Consider the following 20,688-nt stretch of genomic DNA (forward strand, 5'->3'; position numbering starts at 1 on the left):
ATTTCTGACGTCGCCAATAATAATAGTGTAGCATCGTGGACAAATGGCCTAAGAAATATCGGGTGAACCATAAACAATATGGCCTAAGTGCCGTTAGGCCGAAAGTGTCTGGGAGTTGTTACCGGGTGGTCGTTACCTGAAGAATCGAGTTGAGTAGTTGTGAGTTGAGAGTCGAGTGGAGTAGTCGTGAGTTGAGAGTCGAGTCGAGTAGTCGTGAGTTGAGTGTCGAGTGGTGGGGAGTCGAGTTTGAGGAGTGGAGAGCTGAGTTGTCGAGTTGTTATGAGTTGTAAACTATTACAATAGTTGTGAGTTTTGAATTAACTATTTAGTTTTCTTAGTTATAGCACATTACTGTATTTAGTTCGCGTTAAATAACCATCGTTTCCTGTTTAATCTATTGTAAATAGATTTATCGATCAATAAATTTATCATATAGAATAGAAGTCATTGGGAACCCTAATTTCTAATATTTCTAAATAAATAAAAATATCCTATACTATGTATACGTGTCTTTGCACATACTCGACTGGAACATCGGTAAAACGAACCAACGACAAACCACAAAATATCATCTCTTTGTTATTGAAACTTTTATAAAACCGAAATACTACAAAGTAGAAAAGTTGCGTTTAGCGCTGCTACATTCTCTAGGCCTATGATCAAAGAGTTTCTATAATTCAAAAAAATATTAGAATTAGAATCTCCATTAGAAACCATTACACTGTGAATATTTTGATATATTTTTTCACATTTTGTGCGTCTTGCTTAATGTTGAACTTTTAAAATTCTATGAAATTTGTGAATTCTCTTGAAAAATTTGCAACAATTTTGTAGCGCGACAACGTCGCTCAAAAGTAAAACACGCTAAAACTCGAAAGTCAATATTCTTCACGTGTGTCTCAGATTCTCCCACCGTGAAGAATTTTCTTCGCCGTTTGTACCTTTTACGCGCGTACGCTAACAAACAACTCGGAAATGAACAGAATTGCAACTTCACATTGTAATGTGTACAAGTTGGACAATTACCAACATTACGTAATTCGCGTTACTTTTATTCAAAAGCAGCCAGGTCTCAGTTGAATTTTTTTTTTTAAAGAGATTCTTTTAACCCGTTTACATGACACGTTAGTTTTTTAACAACCGTGTGAAAACGGTCTTTCCGTAATTAATCAAAAAATGATTTTTCCAATGGCTTACTATTGGGTTGACAACTAAGTGACTGCAAATTTTGTCAATACCACCTAATGACAAAATATTATCCGGCGAGACTAGGTCTTCTGAAAATTCAACCGCCTATAGATAACATATCAAATGACGTATCGTTTGAGTTTCAAAGAAATGATAAGAAAATCAATCCATCAAGAATTTTAGCACATTAGCAAAAACACGACAATGTACAACACGCGTGATGTTTCGTGTCACATGTGAACGCGAGAAGAAGGATAGCAGGCGACAAATGGCCGCACGATGGATGTGCGAGAGGGCGCAATTAATCGATGCGATGCGATGTTAAGTGCGTTATAATGACGATCGCCGGCAGGGAAATTCGAATCTCGCAAAATAGCTTGTCGGGGAGCCGAGGATTCTCTTGGCGTATTATACCGAGGCCTCGGCCAATAATTCAATGACGATTGATCCGCGCACGCCATCGATACCGACAGAAAACTTAATGACGCTCGTAATCTGCCAATCGATCTTTTTCGTCTTGGACGAATCGACGAATCCTTTTCGATAGATCGATGAACGAAGATTCGACTGCAATCAATTTTATAATCGCCATCAACACGAATCTGTAAGTGTAATTAAGATATTTCTATAATGAAGACATGTTGAGGTTAGGATAGAATTTTAAGCTAATTACGAACCCGATAACTTGTAACAAAATTTTAATCTCGTCTCTTATATTCTTTCTATATATTATATTATATTCTTATATTCTTTATATAGTAGTTACGAGTAACATAGTTCGGAATAGTCAAATAAAAAACAAAAAGTGAAAACTCGATAGAATAGGAAAAAAGTAGAATGAAACGTAGATTTCAGGTTTGATTGAATGTGTGATTAACATATTCGTTGCTATTGTTACATATTTTTTTATTTTGTTAGAGAAATTGCGTTTCCCTTCTGCATCATCGCTTAGTATTTTATTCTGCGAAATATTAGGTTGGCAACTAAATGATTGCGGGGTTTGTCAAACCACCTAATGACAAAATCAGCAATCACTTAGTTGCCAACCTAATATGTGATCTTGTTTGTTCGTTTATTTCAATTACTTTGTTCAAATAGTCTCTATTTTTGTTCGTATATACATTTGATAAAGGGATTTATTATTATGTAGATTAAAGACAATTTTGAAAAAGTCTTAAGCATTTCGAATCAAATTTCTCTCTATCAAGTTTCTCTCTATAATTCGATAGATTAGTATGTATATACTTTGAAGTAAGAATTTTTTTTCAATTGGATAACGTAAATAACAATAAAGAAATTTCAAAAGGGAAATGAAATTAAAGGATATAAAATGGTGGATACGTGGTGCGCACAGTCGAATCGCATTACGATAATTTACCGAAGCCCCTTCCATCATTATGATAATCAGACAGGAGGGAACATGTCCCACTAATTAAATTGCCAACACGCGTAAGATGCACTCGGACATCGGCCATCGATTATCTGCGTAGCACGCAATTAATCTCGACCCATTATTAATTCCTTCGTAGCCAATGATCGCGTTAACCACCCTATCTACGATAACTCGCATAACCTACTGTCGTTGCTAACTATATTCGCCTGGTCAACTATCGCTCGATTGAATAAGCTTTAAGAAATATTCTTTAGCATTTTTTAGACAGAAAACTGTCTTTGATCTATTTTTTAAAAAAATAAACCGTAGGATACAGTTCAGAATTAAACCATTTGTAACAAAGTAAACGAGATAATAAAATTGTTTGGTGCAGGAAAATCGCGAAAAATTAATTGATAATTCAAGTTATCCTGAATGTTTTTAATTACACTGTGCAAAACAGTTTATCTATACGATTCTTTTATTTAATAGATTTTCTGCTTTTTCCCCTGATGCGAACCATTTATAGTGGTAACTTTTTAATTATTTTACCCAGCATTGTATAAGCAACTTCTTTAACGACATACATATGTAAATTCTACAGAATTCAAACTACCCGCCAACCGGCATATTTACTTATGCTTTGTTTTACCGGCTGTCATTTTACTGAATAGGTTAGATCACGAGAGAAGAACGGTAATTCATGACTTAAGAAATCGATTCTCTATTCGACAGGTAAAATTTCTAATAGATTTGTTATTAATGATTATTGTATATAATTCAATTTCCTAAAATAAACTCGATTTTCCAGAATCGATCGTATTAATTACCCCAAAGATTTAGGTTATTACAAATCGATTTTTTCTACGCCATGCCGTTGAAGGTTATCCTCCGTATCTCCATGAACGAAAACACAAAAGGTGAAAGAATAGAATGTGTAGAATTTATAATAAAACTAGAAGATGAAGTGAATTACGTTTTTCCACTGGAATTGTCAGCGCAAATTGGGTGTAAATTCTATAGAATTCAAACTACCTGCTAATCGACATATTTACTTTTGCTTTGTTTTACCGGTAACCTTTTTACTGAATAGATTAGATCACGAGAGAAGAACGGTAATTTAGGACTTAAGAAATCGATTCTCGATTCGACAGGTAAAATTTCTAGTAGATTTGTTATTAATGATTATTGTATATAATTCAATTTATTCCTAAAATAAACTCGATTTTCCAGAATCGATCGTCTTATTTACCCCAAGGATTTACGTTATTACACATATAATGAAGCAGTAGAACAATCAGTAACTGACAACTCCTCCAGGAATATCCTGAAATAATTGATTTTACCAGAGAACAGATTTAATATGTATGCAGCTCTTCAGAACTCGCGTTATCCAAGTAGACCAATACAATCATCCCGCTGAATCATCCAGATACACCTGCTGGAATAACATTGCCGTCATTATCGTGTCTCTTTCACGCAGCACACGCGAAAGCTCGCGTGCACCTTCTTCATTTTGTCCGTTTGGCTCCGAAGCTTTTCCATCCTTTACCTTTGCCTTTGCTGTTAGTTGCGCGCGTCTCTTGCCATTCTTCGCGTATCGTATTTACGTTATATAAGCTTGGCTTGTGCTGACAATGCATGGAGAACCGTAGTGTCTGTTCGTTATCTCGCGCGTTGAAAAAGCCAGATGCACCGGCGACAATGCTTAAGATCCGACAAAGAATTTCGCCCTGGCTTCTAACTTTTGTGGCTGGTCGTCCTCCTTTTTCTCCTGTTTCATTCTCTGTCTTTCTTTCTCTGTATTCTCTGTCCGTCTGTCTGTCTGTCTCTCTAGGTTCTTCAATCTGTTTGTGCCTGCTCTCATCTTTTTCTTCCTCCGTTTCTTTCTCTTCTCTCAAGCCTCTTCCTGTGCCTGCGCTCTCTGTCCATTTCTTTCTTTCATTTCTTGCTTTCTCCTCGTTATTTGATGCAAGAAACGTGACACGGGCCATTGCAGCACGAGTCAAAGCGTCTCACGCGTAATTTAACTTCAGCTTCGGTAAACGCAACTCCACGACACACAGCCGTGTTTCTACCCCTTTGTGCTATGGCCACGAGTCTGCTTCGGCTGTCCACACGACTTTCACTCGTCCACCGCGGACACGTAGACAGCCCTTATCCCCCGGCGGGACACCAAAAGCCTGGCATTCCTAGGACTTTGCCCGGGATATGTATTTGACTCTGATAGCTACAGAGTCACGTGTCTCGAATAAAATACCGCTCCGTCCAGACGACATCCAAGCAGCCGCATATGAGTTCCACGTTCCGCGTTATATCACACTACGATGTTTTATTTATCAAGTTTGAACTGATATTCCCAGCACTGGCGAAACGTTGAACCACTCTTGAATCTGATATATCGGTAATTTTAACGCTAAAGCAACACACGTGGCACACCATTTATTGTATCATTTATGTTTTAGTTAACCGAGTCCGATTATGTTAAATCACGTGCCATTTACGCAAAGCCTGATTTAAAAAACGCTTCATTGAAAGATAAGAGGTTGTGCGAGTAATTTCTAGAGCCGCTGTGAGATCAAAGGTACTTCATGATTAATTCCTGCTTTTTCTCTAATTACACACTTCTTATGTATAGCTCGTCATCGATTGTAGATTAAAAATGTTCAGGTCTTTTTATATTTTGGAATAGACAGGATGAATGTATAATAGAAATTCTTTATTCAGAAATGTTAGAAATTAGGATTTCCAGTGATTTCTATTCTATGTAATAATGTATTGATAGATGGATTTATTACACTGAATTAAACAGAAAACTATGATTATTTAACTTGAACTTAATGCAATAATGTGATATCACAACTCTCAATAACGACTCTCCACTTTTGGCTCTTCAGTGGCTAACTGAACATCAACAGCTGCGGTGCCGAAATATATTGATGACCGTTGGGCCTTCTGAAGTTTTCTGACCCTTTTGGCTTGTCGGCATTTGCGCTTTATCGTCCACATTGTCTGTATGTCGGAGATCTTTCCTTGGCATTGTAATAGAGACGAAAGAAGCCGCTGTAAAGGGAATCGTTATGCCAAAAACTAAACGCTAGAGAAGATGTAGAGCTCTCCTTGAAGCGAGACCCACTTGAACAAAAAACAGGAGAAGGCGTAAATGAATGAAGCATGAAAAGGGACAATCGACTGTATGAATGGCCGAAGGGATAAGAGATGTTGCTAGTACTTTCCTCTTCTGTATACTTCTCTACGCTTTATATGCGAGGTACGTTTCGCGTGGCACGTAAAAGATTCACGAAGTGCTCGAAAAGTCTCTGCTGACCGTTTTGCAATTCCCTAAGACCGGTTTAAAGGAAGCAAAGTAGCTTATACTAAAACAACGAAAATTTAGAACAATCGAAATCATTATTGAGTATTAATATCGTAGTATCGTGGACAAATGGCCTAAGAAATATCGGCTGAACCATAAACAATATTGTGAGAAGACCTAAGTGCCGTTAGACCAAAAGGGCCTGGCAGTTTTACTAAAGAGTCGAGTGGGGGAGTTGTGAGTTGAGAGTCGAGTCGAGTAGTTGGCAGTTGATAGTCGAGTGGTGAGCAGTCGAGTAGTGAGGAGTAGAGAGTTGAGTTGCCGAGTTGTTATGAGTTGTGAACTATTACAATAGTTGTGAGTTGTGAATTAATTATTTAGTTGTCTTAGTTACAGCACATTACTGTATTTAGTTCGCGTTAAATAACCATCGTTTCCTGTTTTATCCATTGATCGATAAACTTATCATATAGTTTAAAGATCATTGGAAACCCTAATTTCTAATATTTCTAAATAAATAAAAAAAATCCTGTAATATTTAATCAGCCGTACAACTGTCGTTATATAAGTTAGAATATTCCTGAATATCTGGTATTCGAATATGTGACGCGTGCTTTGAATAATTTATCTTCCTCCTGGAACAGGTTAATGCTCCTTTATCCCTATGATCCTGTAAAGAATCTAAAGCAGATGTTCGTCATCAATCAAGATGTATGTAATGATTAATCCATCACGTATATCATCGCGCTGCGAGAGTCTTCACGAACATCGTAAAAGCTTCTAGAATTCTAGAACACGACAAACAGCAATAAAGAGCCGAGCTATATTCTTTTGTACAGCTTCCAGTCTGATTCTCAAACCTCTGACGATATCGAGGAAAGTTTATGAGACCCGAATGATCTTCAAAATAGTCGAATAACACGAAATGGAATTATACCGTAATCATGGCAAATTTGACATTTTTAAAAGTGTTACAGTCGTTCGTGCTTTATTTTTATGATCACTCTTTGACTTCCTAAAATTCTCCTACGTAGTTTTTTTTATATCTAGTACTGCGTTTCGTATAATCTTTCTCTAACCCCAAATATTTTCTCTAACGTCAACCTAACCTCAAAGCTTATTTTCTCTTTTTCAGCAAACTTCTCACCTTTTGTCAATCATATGTAAATTTGTGAACTACGTTAACCTATTTTTGCAATCTTTATCCTCTAATTATTATTTAAACCCACGTAGCTCGTGAAAATTCAAAGATTCCTTCAGTCTTTTGCATTTTCCTTCAAACAAACTCATTTTCTTCTCAACAAAACTTCTCTGCTTTCATCAGTTAGATGTAACTTTATAACCTACGTTAACTGTTTTACTATTTTCATTCTATCCAAAGAAATTTCGTTAAATCTAATCCAAAAATTCCATTAATCCGCGTTTAGAATATTTTGAATCGAGTGTCTGTTACAGACGTGCAATCGCAATTTATCTGAAAAAGAAAAAAGAAAAACGTTTAATCATAGTGAGAGTTTTCTCTTTTCCCGGTGCAATTAATTACGTTTTTCGAAACTTGGAACCTTCGGATTCGAAAAGGCAGGCCAGCAGGCTTTTGCAAACTCGTTTTATCGCCCGGCTCGGCTTTGTCTCATAAATTTCTGAAAACAACATTATGGCGTGTCGTGACATAGCATAATTTGCAACATCGCAAGGAGAATTTCATTATTAACGTGACTTCCGGCTTGTCGTTCATGCAAGATACGAAAAGTCAGCGCAAACGAGCAGTTTACTCGCCATGAAGTTTATTGCCGGACGTTTTCACTGTTCCCCACAGGAAACTTCCTCTTCCGCTGTGCAAACGGCGCGCGAAACAGGTTACTTCTTCGAAAGTGACGACACAAAATAGGTCAAGGAAACTTTCAATGCAGCTTATTCCTGCGAACGTTCTCTTTCAAATAAACGACCGTCGTTAAAGTAATCTGGGTTTTTTTCGTGATAGCGATAGAAAGAATGACAAATGATAAATATAAATATAAACAGTTTTAACACTCCAACACTATTGTTCTCCAAACGACGAAAACCTGAGATTTCAACACTGTGCGCCAGATTTTCATTTCCTGCAATACTAAAAAATAATTTTCATAGTATCTGTGTCTTGACAAAAAATCGTGAAATTTGACATACACTTGCATCAATATTGAGAAGACACAGTTACATCAACATCTTTGTATTTGTGGTTGTGTACAAGAGGAGATGGTTGAAATATTAGGTTGTTGCTTGCTGTAAGAGGTTAGGAAACATTTATTGCAGTTTGAAAATACGCAAATAATTTCTTCCTAACGTTCAATTACACAATAAATTTTGAAGAGAAAGCAATTTAAACGGAAGATAGGAAGTTGCATGTTTTCTCAAAGACAGCTTATTGCAAATACTTCCCATACGTTCACTATGAATTTACTAATACATTCATGAGATTTATTTGAAATCAAAAACAAACCCCAACTTTTGCACACATTGGTAGGGAATCGCGTTAGGAATTCTTTTCATTAGCATTACGTTCTTCCAAAGGGAATAGTTGAAAAGCCGCGGGAACTTTCAGTGACTAGTGCCGAAACAGGAGTTGCAGAAAACATTGCGAGCGCAACTGAGCAAAATTCCTGAAACTTTTTGACAAACGATCGGAAATAAATCAACGTAACGTTTCTCTGTGGCGAACAACCGAGTCGATTTCTCAGAATAAAATTTACGTTGCAGCTAGCGGAACGCCGGTACGACGAATCAAAGAGGAAGTATAGGTTAGGTTGGCTTGGCTTGGCGAGAGGAAACAGGTCGCAAGTTTGATCGCGTCGCGTTCGCTTAGAGCTTAATTAAAATCAAGATCGTGTTGCCAGTGAAAGGAGTGCGGATCCTTTCGGAATACTTCGCCACGAGTTTCAAACTTCTTGCAATCCCGTCACAGGAAAATGAAACGATGCAAAGTTTTATATCGGGCGCACGCGTAAACTTACTTAACCTTCGCGACAAACAACTGGAAAGATTGGTCGCCTGTGAAAGGAATTTAAAACGTATTCCAGGTCTCCTTTGCTGAGCAATACTTCCTATTTTTCTTTTTTTTTTTCCTTTAACTTTTCTACTTCCACCTTTTTCTTTGTCATTTTTTACAGTTTTTGGAATTCTAGTTCGAAATAATTCACCCAGAAAGCATATCGTAAGATATTGTTCGTAGAAACGCCAATTTCGTCCATCACAGAGCATAATTATACATCTTTCTTTTTAAATGTCACGAGCTTCAGATTGAAGAATTTTAACTTTGAATTGGTATCGCCGGCTACTTTTCAACGAGCTATTTCACTTTAAAGCACTTCATAATATACTACTTAAGGATTAAATGAATATTTAGCGTCTGCAATTAAATAACAGGTTCACGTTGATAAAACAGTTTCCATTTATTCAGATGCATATAACTTGTTTAACTTGAACAAGACTTAATAATGGCGAATATAGAATTCTGAATGGATATCTCAAGTGAACTAAGCACGTTCACACCGATAAAACAGAAAATGCTAAATATTGTGACGGTTCTTTAGGATTATTGCTGATCCGAATTAGTATGACCGATGGATGGATTACGGTTTATGGTAGATCCCGGGATCTAACAACATAGAACAATTATTTAGCAACGCGAAGAAACAATATGAGATAATTGATAATCGTAAAAATAAGTGAATCGAGCGAAATTGCACTACAGCGCCGTGAGGGTTACCGATGATCTCAGTGAGATAAATTTATTAATGATGATTATACACCATAGTATATCTGTTGTAGGTAATATTTCAATATTATATGTATCGTATAATAAAATATTCATCATGGCGCCATGGCCAAAGCTTGTAAAACTGGCGTGGTATTCAACGCGTTAACACTTTATCGACCGATAGCCGATTCATCGGTTTTTTGTCACCAATGCTTACTGACCGATAGCCTATTAATCGGCTTTTTGTTGCCGACAATCTTTCTCATTATTTGAGCAGTAATTTCTTATTTAGTACTAAGGTACCTTGCTCAGTTGCGTCAGTTGCGTTGCTTTGTAAGCTCCTACAGTTTTATACCAATTTGAAAAACGTACCTTTCGCGACGAACAAAAAGAATGGTATTGGAGAGTCTAAACCGAAACAAAGCCGGCGCCAGGGAGAATCTGCGCCTGAGAAGCCGGTCGGACGTGCGTATGCTGTTGAATCGTTAGCGGTCGGTAATGTGTTAAGAATACGTACTGGGTTGGCAACTAAGTCATTAGATGGTATTGACAAAATCCGCAATCACTTAGTTGCCAACCTTACCTTAGTTTGTCTCGGTTTGAACAAACGCGTGCGAACTAATGTGAATTTATTTGAAGAGTTTGTAAATTCCCGTTGAAAAGGGAACCGCTGCAATTCTCTCTTCACCAAGTATCGTTCTGGCGTACTCTATCGTACGGATGTTGGCAAATTGAAATCGATCGATCGCGCGGGAACCACCCTTTCCTTCGTTTCATCCGGCATTCCTTTTTGCAGCGTGGCCTGATTCAATTTCAAGAACAGACGCAATCACTTAGAACAGAGGAAAAACCCGGCGCAAAGAAGGAAAGCAAGAAGCGGAAAGTATTTTTCCGGATGAGCAAGGAGAATGCTGGTTGAACGCTTCCGGCGTCGCCCATTAACGCCCGATTAGAAACATATCTTTCGTAAAATTACCGTTTCCAGCCTTGACTCGAGACCACCGCCCCGGACGCTCGTTCTTTGCCCAATTGTGGGGCGGTTCTGATCCATTCTTTCTCGCTTTTCGTTTCTTTTCAACGCCCACTTGAACACACGAGAATTGATAAGAATCTTAGGACGATGGAAATTTGAAATAAATTTATTTGCACAAAAAGCGAAAACACCAAAAATTTGTATATTTTAGTAGAATAAGGTTTTTATTCGTACAACTTCCTGGAACTTGGATTAGCATATTGATGAGATGGTAAATTGATTACCATTAGATGGTAATGACAAAATCCACACTCAGTTGCCAACCCAATAAACCTTAAGACGAAAGCTAAGTCTCGGTCATTGTGAAATCGTATCGACGTAACGTCTGTGAAAAATACGTACTGTATAAACTACTGTATAAACTAAAAAATAACATACTGTTGCCGATTAAACGACGGAAGGCTCACGACACTCGTATCTGAAGGTGTTTCATAAATTGTAGAACTTTGTTTTCACAACAGCACAGGTAGAAAGATGTATCCGTAAATCGGATACTTTGCGAACACACGTTCTATTCAATTTCACGATATCAAATTTCTGCGTGCTAAAGATTAAGTTTAAACGCAAAACGTTTATTCTCGAAGATATAATTGATAATATAATCTTCTCCTTAATCCGTCTTAATATTTTGTAAACGTCGATTATGTTGCCATAATTTATCAGTATATGAAATTGCTCATCTAAGAACGAGCGGATGTTATCGAATTAACCTTTAGAAACTCGATGAATCTTCGATGGCGGGGAACGTGGCGAGATAACGAAAGACACGATCGATTTACTGTACGTATCGTCGATACACGTAGGTACATGTGATAAGCAGAACAGGAATCTAGGGATTTTCAGGATTAGCCGTAACGCTGACAGAAGCGAAACTTACGCGCACTAACTCGACCCGGTTCAGATCGAACGGTGTCGATCGGAATTGCGGCGCGTTAGGTTTGACATGAGGTAAGCCGTGGATTCGCCTTGTGATTATGAATTTACCGATATCGGTTTATCCAGCCTCGCAGGAATTTCAAACTAATTTGTCGTTCATATAGGGAATTCAAAGCTGTCTCTTAGGTCTTTCTCGTTTCATGATAACTGGCAAAATGTATTTTGACAAATACTTAAATGGAAAAAATTAATTAACATTGACTAGCCTGTGAGATGAATTTATTCTTTACAAATAGTCGTAAAAAGCTGAAAGAAATTGAAATCGTATCATCACGATAGATACAATCGAAAAACATACGTAATCGACGTAATTAGACTCGAGCACTGTGATCAATAATATGCTACAATCAAGAACACGTGTGAAATCGAGGCGATATTAATCTATTGCGACTAATGCTAATCAAACAAACGTCATCGTCTTCCTTCAAACTCTGCACAACGTACAAGTTTTTCAAATTACAAGCTACCCACTTGATATTTTCGTCGCAATTCCATCAGCCTTTGCTATGCAGAGAAAACGACTAGCTTCGTTAATAATACGTTACGACCGAAAAAACGTGAGAGATCAAGGCGAGCCTAATCTATTACATCACGACCAACCGGATGAACGTTCGTTTTCTTTCAAATCCCACGCGGTACAAGCTTTCCAAGCTACAAAATCATTTACTAAAGTAATCTATCCTAATAATCTCGTCAGAAACCCATTCTTTACTACGTAGAAATAGCAGAGCATCGCTCATCGAGGGACCAATTGGATACTCGACGACGCAATTAGATGTGACCACATCCACCGATATTACAGTTGAAAATTATGAATCTTAGTCGTAGAAATAAATGTATAGGAACACTCACATTACACGCGGAAATGATATTAAAATAGTTTCATATTTATTTAATATGTGATTTACAAGATATTCGTGGATATACATTGCACTCGTCTCAGCACTCTTTTTGTTTCACCATCTTTCTATCACTATGCGTACAGAACAGTTGCGTTGAGGTTAACTGATAGAGGAACGATTGGATGAATTTGTAATAGAAAATACATTGAAATAAGTATAAGTACAGGTATAGTGTATGAGATGAAAATCAAATAAATTGTTATCACTAGTTATTAATTTGAGGTATGATATTGTTCAGGTTAAGTGATAGAGAAACGAGTGAACGAACTTGTAATAGAAAAATATATTGAAATAAGTATAAGTATAGTGTATGAGGTTAAGATCAAATAAACTGTTGCGATTATTTATTAATTTGATGTATGATATTGTTGAGGTTAAGTGATAGAGGGACCAGTGGATGAAGTGGAATAGAAAAGTATATTGAAATAAGTATAAGTATAGTGTATGAGGTTAAGATCAAATAAACTGTTGCGATTATTTATTAATTTGATGTATGATATTGTTGAGGTTAAGTGATAGAGGGACGAGTGGATGAAGTGGAACAGAAAAGTATATTGAAATAAGTATAGGCATAAGTATAAGTACAGGTATAGTGTATGAGGTCAAAATCAAATAAATTGTTACCATTATTTATTAATTTAATATATCATATTGTAGAGGTTGACTGACAAAGCAACGAGTGGATGAATTTGTAATGGAAAAATATATTGAAACAAGTATAAGTACACGTATAGTGTATGAAATGAAAATCAAATAAATTATTATCACTATTTATTAATTTGATATATGATATTGTCGAGGTTAAGTGATAGAGGGACCAGTGGATGAAGTGGAATAGAAAAGTATATTGAAATAAGTATAGGCATAAGTATAAGTACAGGTATAGTGTATGAGGTCAAAATCAAATAAATTGTTACCATTATTTATTAATTTAATATATCATATTGTAGAGGTTGACTGACAAAGCAACGAGTGGATGAATTTGTAATGGAAAAATATATTGAAACAAGTATAAGTACACGTATAGTGTATGAAATGAAAATCAAATAAATTATTATCACTATTTATTAATTTGATATATGATATTGTCGAGGTTAAGTGATAGAGGGACCAGTGGATGAAGTGGAATAGAAAAGTATATTGAAATAAGTATAGGCATAAGTATAAGTACAGGTATAGTGTATGAGGTCAAAATCAAATAAATTGTTACCATTATTTATTAATTTAATATATCATATTGTAGAGGTTGACTGACAAAGCAACGAGTGGATGAATTTGTAATGGAAAAATATATTGAAACAAGTATAAGTACACGTATAGTGTATGAAATGAAAATCAAATAAATTATTATCACTATTTATTAATTTGATATATGATATTGTCGAGGTTAAGTGACAGAGGGATCAGTGGATGAAGTGGAACAGGAAAGTATATTGAAATAAGTATAGGCATAAGTATAAGTACAGGTATAGTGTATGAGGTCAAAATCAAATAAATTGTTACCATTATTTATTAATTTAATATATCATATTGTAGAGGTTGACTGACAAAGCAACGAGTGGATGAATTTGTAATGGAAAAATATATTGAAACAAGTATAAGTACATGTATAGTGTATGAAATGAAAATGAAATAAATTATTATCACTATTTATTAATTTGATATATGATATTGTCGAGGTTAAGTGACAGAGGGATCAGTGGATGAAGTGGAACAGGAAAGTATATTGAAATAAGTATAGGCATAAGTATAAGTACAGGTATAGTGTATGAGGTCAAAATCAAATAAATTGTTACCATTATTTATTAATTTAATATGTCATATTGTAGAGGTTGTCTGACAAAGCAACGAGTGGATGAATTTGTAATGGAAAAATATATTGAAACAAGTATAAGTACACGTATAGTGTATGAAATGAAAATCAAATAAATTATTATCACTATTTATTAATTTGATATATGATATTGTCGAGGTTAAGTGACAGAGGGATCAGTGGATGAAGTGGAACAGGAAAGTATATTGAAATAAGTATAGGCATAAGTATAAGTACAGGTATAGTGTATGAGGTCAAAATCAAATAAATTGTTACCATTATTTATTAATTTAATATGTCATATTGTAGAGGTTGTCTGACAAAGCAACGAGTGGATGAATTTGTAATGGAAAAATATATTGAAACAAGTATAAGTACACGTATAGTGTATGAAATGAAAATCAAATAAATTATTATCACTATTTATTAATTTGATATATGATATTGTCGAGGTTAAGTGACAGAGGGATCAGTGGATGAAGTGGAACAGGAAAGTATATTGAAATAAGTATAGACATAAGTATAAGTACAGGTATAGTGTATGAGGTCAAAATCAAATAAATTGTTATCACTGTTATCATAGTTATTAATTTAATGTGGGATATTGTTGAGGTTAAGTGATAGAGGAACGAGTGGATGAATTTGTAATAGAAAAATATGTTGAAATAAGTATATGTATAAGTATAGCGTATGCTAATCCAGATCCTTACTCTTATAGCGTTACAATACAATAGTAGAAGCTATGATAGGAAGCACGTTCATATATTTATAACAAAGGACATTACCAAAAAAGTTAACCTTGTAACTGTGGCTGAAGGCTTCAAGAAACATAAATAGAAATCTATTTATAACTCCTTTGTTTTTAGACCTTGTAACCCAAAACAACATTTATATTCAAGGGCGCAATAATGTGCATCCCTACTTATTTCGAATTTCTTCACTAAATTCTATTTTCTTCTTAGCAGCGGTCTCCAGGTCACGGATATACAAAAACAAAGGAGTTTTTCTTGAAGTAATTACTTCAACAAGTTGCATTTTTCTGTTCTACGAGACACTGCGCACGCCCATACTTCCACACACTCATACTCATATATGTGTATCACTACTACGCAGCTAATTCAGTGTAGCACACAAAATTACACATATCTGAATAATTGCAGCCAAAACAGGCGAGATCGAGATAATCCATTACGACCCAGCATACTTCCCTTGTTTCCAATATTGCTACAAGCTTTCCAAACTAGGAAACCACCGAAACTAATAACCAAACGCACTTTTCCATCAAGGCCGGCCACGCGTCTGTCCACCAATCACATCGAACCCGTTCATTCAACTAGGTTTCCAGGGCAAACGTAATACCAGCCCGGTATAATGAGAGTGGCCGTAATTTCGGAGGGTAAGCCGGCTTTCCATTTGCCAGCAACCCACTCTCTGCCCTTTCTTCGTTCCGCTTCTTCGGTCACAGAGGATCTCGCTGTCCATTGTAATTGGGCGCGAAGGAAAAGGCACAAATGGTTGATCGAACCAGGACCATCAAAATGGCTGTAATCCAATTTCGATCACGGCGAACAAGGGACTTTCGAGCTAAGATCCACGGAGCCGGTTCTTCTCCGCGAATAAATAGGTTAAGCAGTACTGTCGTCTAGAAGAGGAAAGGAACGTCGTACACACGAAACGATGGATCATGTCAATCGTGACACGTACGGGACACAGGGTTTATATGCGGGAACACGACCGGTCTCGGCCCACTTTACATTGGAAACGCGCCACCGAGCTACTCTTTATCAATATCTTACTCTGCTCAGTCTGCAGGGACCACGTTTCCTCGATTTACGTCTCGCGCGATTTTCTTTCGCTGGAGAGGCGCACTTCCATGGCGAGGATACGTTGAGACTGTTTTAGGACACGAAAATGAGACATCGAACAATATTTTTTTTTTTTATTACGTAATTTGTACTTTATAATTTGTCCAGCTGGACATTTGGTAATTTTTTCTAGCTTTATTGCTAAATAATAAAAGGTGGCTACCCTGCGAGATACTATCCTCCAGTTTGACTATTTTGTTTCTTCAGTGAGGTCAGTGGGGCGTTTTCTTTTTAGTCTTCTTTCTATGAGAGTTTTGCTCGTTTCATTAGCCAGATTTTTTCTTTCACCGTTGGTATTTTTAAGTCTATGCCTATATCCTCGTTTCTGACATACCAGAGGGCGTTCACTATTGTTCTCAGTATTTTCGATTGTAGCGACTCTAGTTTATCTATGTGACTCATTGCTGCTGTCCCCCATAGTGACGTGCCGTACGTCCAAATTGGTTTTACTATCGTTTTGTATATTTTTAGTTTATTTTCTATCCTGAGTTTAGAATTTCGACTAGTTAACCAGTACATTTGTCTTCTTTTTATCCGTATTTTGTCTATAATTGATTTATTATGTTGATTTCATGTAAGTTGTGTGGCTAAGTGGAGTGCTAGGTATTTAATTTGCCTTGTTTATGTTATGTGCGTGCCATTCAATTGAATATTTGGTGGTTTCCGTTTTCTTAGTGTAAATGTAATATGGTTGCATTTACTGAGGTTTGCTTTTATTTGTTCATCTCGTAGCCATTTTTCTATTTTTCTGATGTGCTCTTGTGGTAATGTGACTGCTGTTTCTGCATTAGTATGCCTGGCTAGTACAGCCATGTCGTCCGCGAATGTCAGTTTTGCTGTTGGTACTTGTTGGCATGTTGGCCGTGTATGAGTGAACTACGTGCGCTTTTGATGGAAGGGATATATTTAGCTGATAAAATTCGAACGTAGGTGGGTTTTGATCGTCGAAATGAAAGTTCGAGAAAATTTAAGGAAAAATGAGACACTTAAGCTTCTAGAGGGATTAAAAGTGGAATTTATAACAAACCCAGAAGACGCGACTGGAATCTTGGCACAGACGCAATCATAACTCTACGAAGTAATTAGCCGAAACAAAAGAGAAAATGTTAGAAGTGGAATAAACTTTCAAAATGGACGGTCAAAAGTTTGTTGCCCAAAGTCTACTTTGTCTTTAATATCTCGTAAACTTGTTATTTAAAGACGCATAGAAAATGCTTATTATTTCCACGAATTTTTATTCGAGATGATAAACGTTAGTGAAAATTTACCGATTGAACATGCGACAAATTTGTCTCGTTTAAAGCTTTTGGAAATTGTTCGATTCGATCGGAAAGCGGATAACTCGATAATCGTAGGAAGATTAATCGTCGATCGATCTCCCTTTCTCGGTGGATAAGTTTGTCCGGATGATTAACAGGGCTGTTTGAACAGTCGATAAACTTAGCTCGATAAAAGCAGTTAGATGTACACGCGGCCGTCTTTGCCAGCAGCGCTAAATGAAGCGATACCATTTAACGGCGTGTTGCCGCAGCAACGGGACAATTTCGGGCTAAAATGATGGCCCGATGTGGCCGTCCTAAATGGCTGCTACAATTTCTCCCAATATCGTACCGCTTGCAGCGCTCGTAATGCGTTCTGCAGGTTTCACCAAGGAATGCCATTGAGAAATCAAACGAAATAAATAAACGAATAGAAACCTCGAACAACGATCAAAAGCGCATTTAGCACAATTTGGGCAAAAGTGGTTTAGTTGCACTGACCTATAAGCTTCAAACACATTCCAGCTTTCGTGTTCCATGTTATATCGACTTTTAACGAGATATCTGCAACCTGTAAAACGATCGACGCAGACTGTGAAACTTCGGGCAAAATGTGCTGTGGACCCTTCGAGATTTCCATACAAATGTCCTTCGAACTATTTATGAATTATTATTATGAATTATTTTGAGGTGATATGTCGTGATAGGTGCGGAAGGAATACTCCGATGTTCAACAAATGTTTATTACTATTAACAATCAACGAGTCAACAATTTATACGATTCACACTTATGATTAACCATCGCGAGTTTACAATCGCGTATCTCGGCTTGTGTTTGCTTCGCTATGATACTGAACCTTTCGCACTTCGCGGCTTGAGGCAGAATGACTCTTTGTTCGAAACCAAACGGATTCTTTTCTTAGTTGCCCTTCGATATCCCTACTACACACGCGTTTATTAGATGTACCACGGCGGTTGCCGCGCGTGCATTCTTCCAAACATTCGGCGGAAGAACCATAGGATATAGATGGCACATTAGGCACGTCAGCCTTACGCTTTGAAGATATAGCGCTTTGTGTCGCGAAGCCGTTGGAAAGTTCCGTGCTCGTGTACCAACCTAACAATTTGTTAAAATTATATCGCGTAGCCAACCTTCTGCGAATAATCGCTTTTAGTGTTATAATTTTATAACAGGGTTTTATGAGAGAACCATTTAAATTTAGAAAATCGACTTGTTCGTTATTACCATAGATAATGATAATTAATCATCGACGAAAGACGAAGAGGTAAATTATTTGTTTAATTAAATACTCAAAGTAGACGCGTATGTGAACAAATTGGAATAATAGTCGACAGCCGAAAATGTTCTTTTAGAACGTGTGTTATTGTTAGGTTATGAAACAGTCTCCTAATTTAATCGTTCTATCTGTATGGAAATACATTCATTAACTTAGTTAACTGTATGATATACTACACACACTGCGTGGCAACAATGAAAATGAGTAAAAATAGAATTCAAATGGTTGAATAATATAATTAACATAACAATTACTTTAAACAAGTTCTGTTTCGTTAGTCAGACTGAAATAACCTCGTTTTCTTTTTTATCACACAAGATTGCTAGAGAGTATAATAAACAGCAAAGAGCTTTCAATTTTTTCGGATAGCTAGAATAAAAATATACGAGGAATGCAGTATTTCCACTACAGCGTTTCAAGTTTGAAGCAAAATCATGTTGTCGCTTCAAAACTCGCCAATTCTCAAAACATTCGACTGAATAATTCCATCTCACAAAAATGCGAATCTCTCGCAAGAAGAATATTACAGCAACTTCAATTTCAACTATTCCTTCTAGCTGTTCCTGTAAAAAAATCAGAAACACGATAAAAGAGAAATGTTGTCGAAGAATTCTCATAACTTGAAATCCAATTAAACGTAAACTAACAAAAAAGGAGAAAGAGAGGAACACGATAGAAGAATTTTCATAACTTCAAGCCCAGTTAACCGATGCCACGAAATAATAAGAAAAGAACGGAAAGAATTAGCATAGAAGAGTATTCGTATCTTTAACTTCTCCTACGAAACAATTAAAAACAACGAAAACGAAAAGAGATACGATAGAAGAAATTTCACTTCAAATTCAATAAACTATTCCTCCGTAACAATAAAATAAGGAGAAAGAAACAGAATGTTGAAAATGACAACTTGAGTTCGTGCTCGCCATCTGTATGCAGATGCGTTAGTTACAATAAATAGTAACTAGAAGATAGTTCTAGGTACAATCGATAAATTTAATCGATAGGTTTAAGATGTCCTCTGGTTTTTTATCCCTAGTTTATGTAGGGAAGTGTAATATGAAGGTTTTTCGGTTCAGAAAGGTATGATAGATTTATCCAAAGAATAAAATAGTAGCTATTATGATCCTACCTCTAAATACAGAAATAACAACGCAGAAAGAAATACGATAGAAGAATTTTCACAATTGCACTCTCTATTTTCCTCCACGTCTATCACACGACACGTATCAAATAAAGATAGAATGCTTGAACTGCTCATCTTTCACGAGCGTCTTCTACCTCTTGGCATTGTCCCCTGTCTCTCCTTTGCGGTCGCGTAACAGACTTTAATTGAAAAATACCCGCGTCCCTTTGACGCGATCTGGTGCGTCAGACGTGACCACGGAAACGGTTCCCCAAGAAAATGCAGACACAATACGTAATATTGGGTTGGCAACTAAGTGATTGCGGATTTTGCCATTACCACCTAATGACAAAGTCCGCAATCACTTAGTTGCTAACCTATAATACATAATATTGGGTTGTCCGAAAAGTTTCTTTCGTTTTATGAGGAAATAATAGACGCACAACGTTTTTGTTTTATATTATTTTGTCGAATTACGTACGATCCACTCTTTGTTCTGTTGAGATAAACACCGCGACATTTCACAGACTTGGTTTCACGTTTGTACGAAGGTGCACTGTTGTAAAAAACACGTTTGCGGAAGAAAGACACTTTTCGGACAACCTAATACATCGGCGATACGAGATAAGGTTATGCGAGCAAGCGGATGCGCAAACCGAAGGCGGAGGGCAAAGAAAACAGGCTCGTAAACTTGCAACGACGTTGCTTGGCCTAATTAGGAACCGTTGCATGCCTCAAAGCGACGATAGAAGGCGTACAAAGCCGCCTAGGATGCTCCCGGTAAAATGTCCCTAGGAGAAATTTCTTATTACGGCTGTGGAACAGGCCGAGCCGCCTCCCGATGCAC

General features: G+C 36.7%; 1 protein-coding gene and 4 long non-coding RNA genes across 26 annotated transcripts in view; 3 read left to right on the plus strand and 2 right to left on the minus strand.

Moving 5' to 3' along the window:
• Positions 1-14,873, plus strand: part of LOC105666702 — a 29,445-nt gene extending 14,572 nt beyond the window's left edge. For 6 of the 13 annotated variants that reach the window (XR_007227397.1, XR_007227394.1, XR_007227386.1 and 3 more), the window contains 3 exons: positions 13,141-13,363; positions 13,434-13,656; positions 13,727-14,873. This is a non-coding gene — a long non-coding RNA (uncharacterized LOC105666702). The other 7 variants (XR_007227395.1, XR_007227393.1, XR_007227387.1 and 4 more) reach the window with 7 other exon arrangements.
• Positions 1-20,688, minus strand: part of LOC100647243 (tyrosine-protein kinase Btk29A) — a 328,457-nt gene that overhangs the window by 144,504 nt on the left and 163,265 nt on the right. The window contains exon 1 of one of the 10 annotated variants that reach the window (XM_048414094.1): positions 137-157. The exons of the other annotated variants lie outside the window; for them this stretch is intronic. The gene's annotated coding sequence lies outside the window, so the exon portion shown is untranslated. Of the gene's footprint in view, positions 1-136; positions 158-20,688 lie in introns of those variants that run through there. 10 annotated transcript variants of the gene reach the window in all.
• LOC110120061 lies at positions 3,144-6,418 on the plus strand. The gene is made up of 3 exons (XR_002308656.2): positions 3,144-3,295; positions 3,372-5,144; positions 5,458-6,418. It is a non-coding gene; the product is annotated as an uncharacterized LOC110120061 (long non-coding RNA).
• Positions 12,448-19,282, minus strand: LOC125386869. The gene is made up of 2 exons (XR_007227400.1): positions 16,001-19,282; positions 12,448-15,938 (listed from the first exon to the last, which is right to left on the minus strand). It is a non-coding gene; the product is annotated as an uncharacterized LOC125386869 (long non-coding RNA).
• LOC110120244 lies at positions 18,603-19,883 on the plus strand. Its single transcript, XR_002308896.2, has 2 exons — positions 18,603-18,706; positions 19,276-19,883. It is a non-coding gene; the product is annotated as an uncharacterized LOC110120244 (long non-coding RNA).

This window comes from Bombus terrestris, chromosome 18 (assembly GCF_910591885.1).
Source record: "Bombus terrestris chromosome 18, iyBomTerr1.2, whole genome shotgun sequence".
Lineage (NCBI taxonomy): Eukaryota > Metazoa > Arthropoda > Insecta > Hymenoptera > Apidae > Bombus > Bombus terrestris.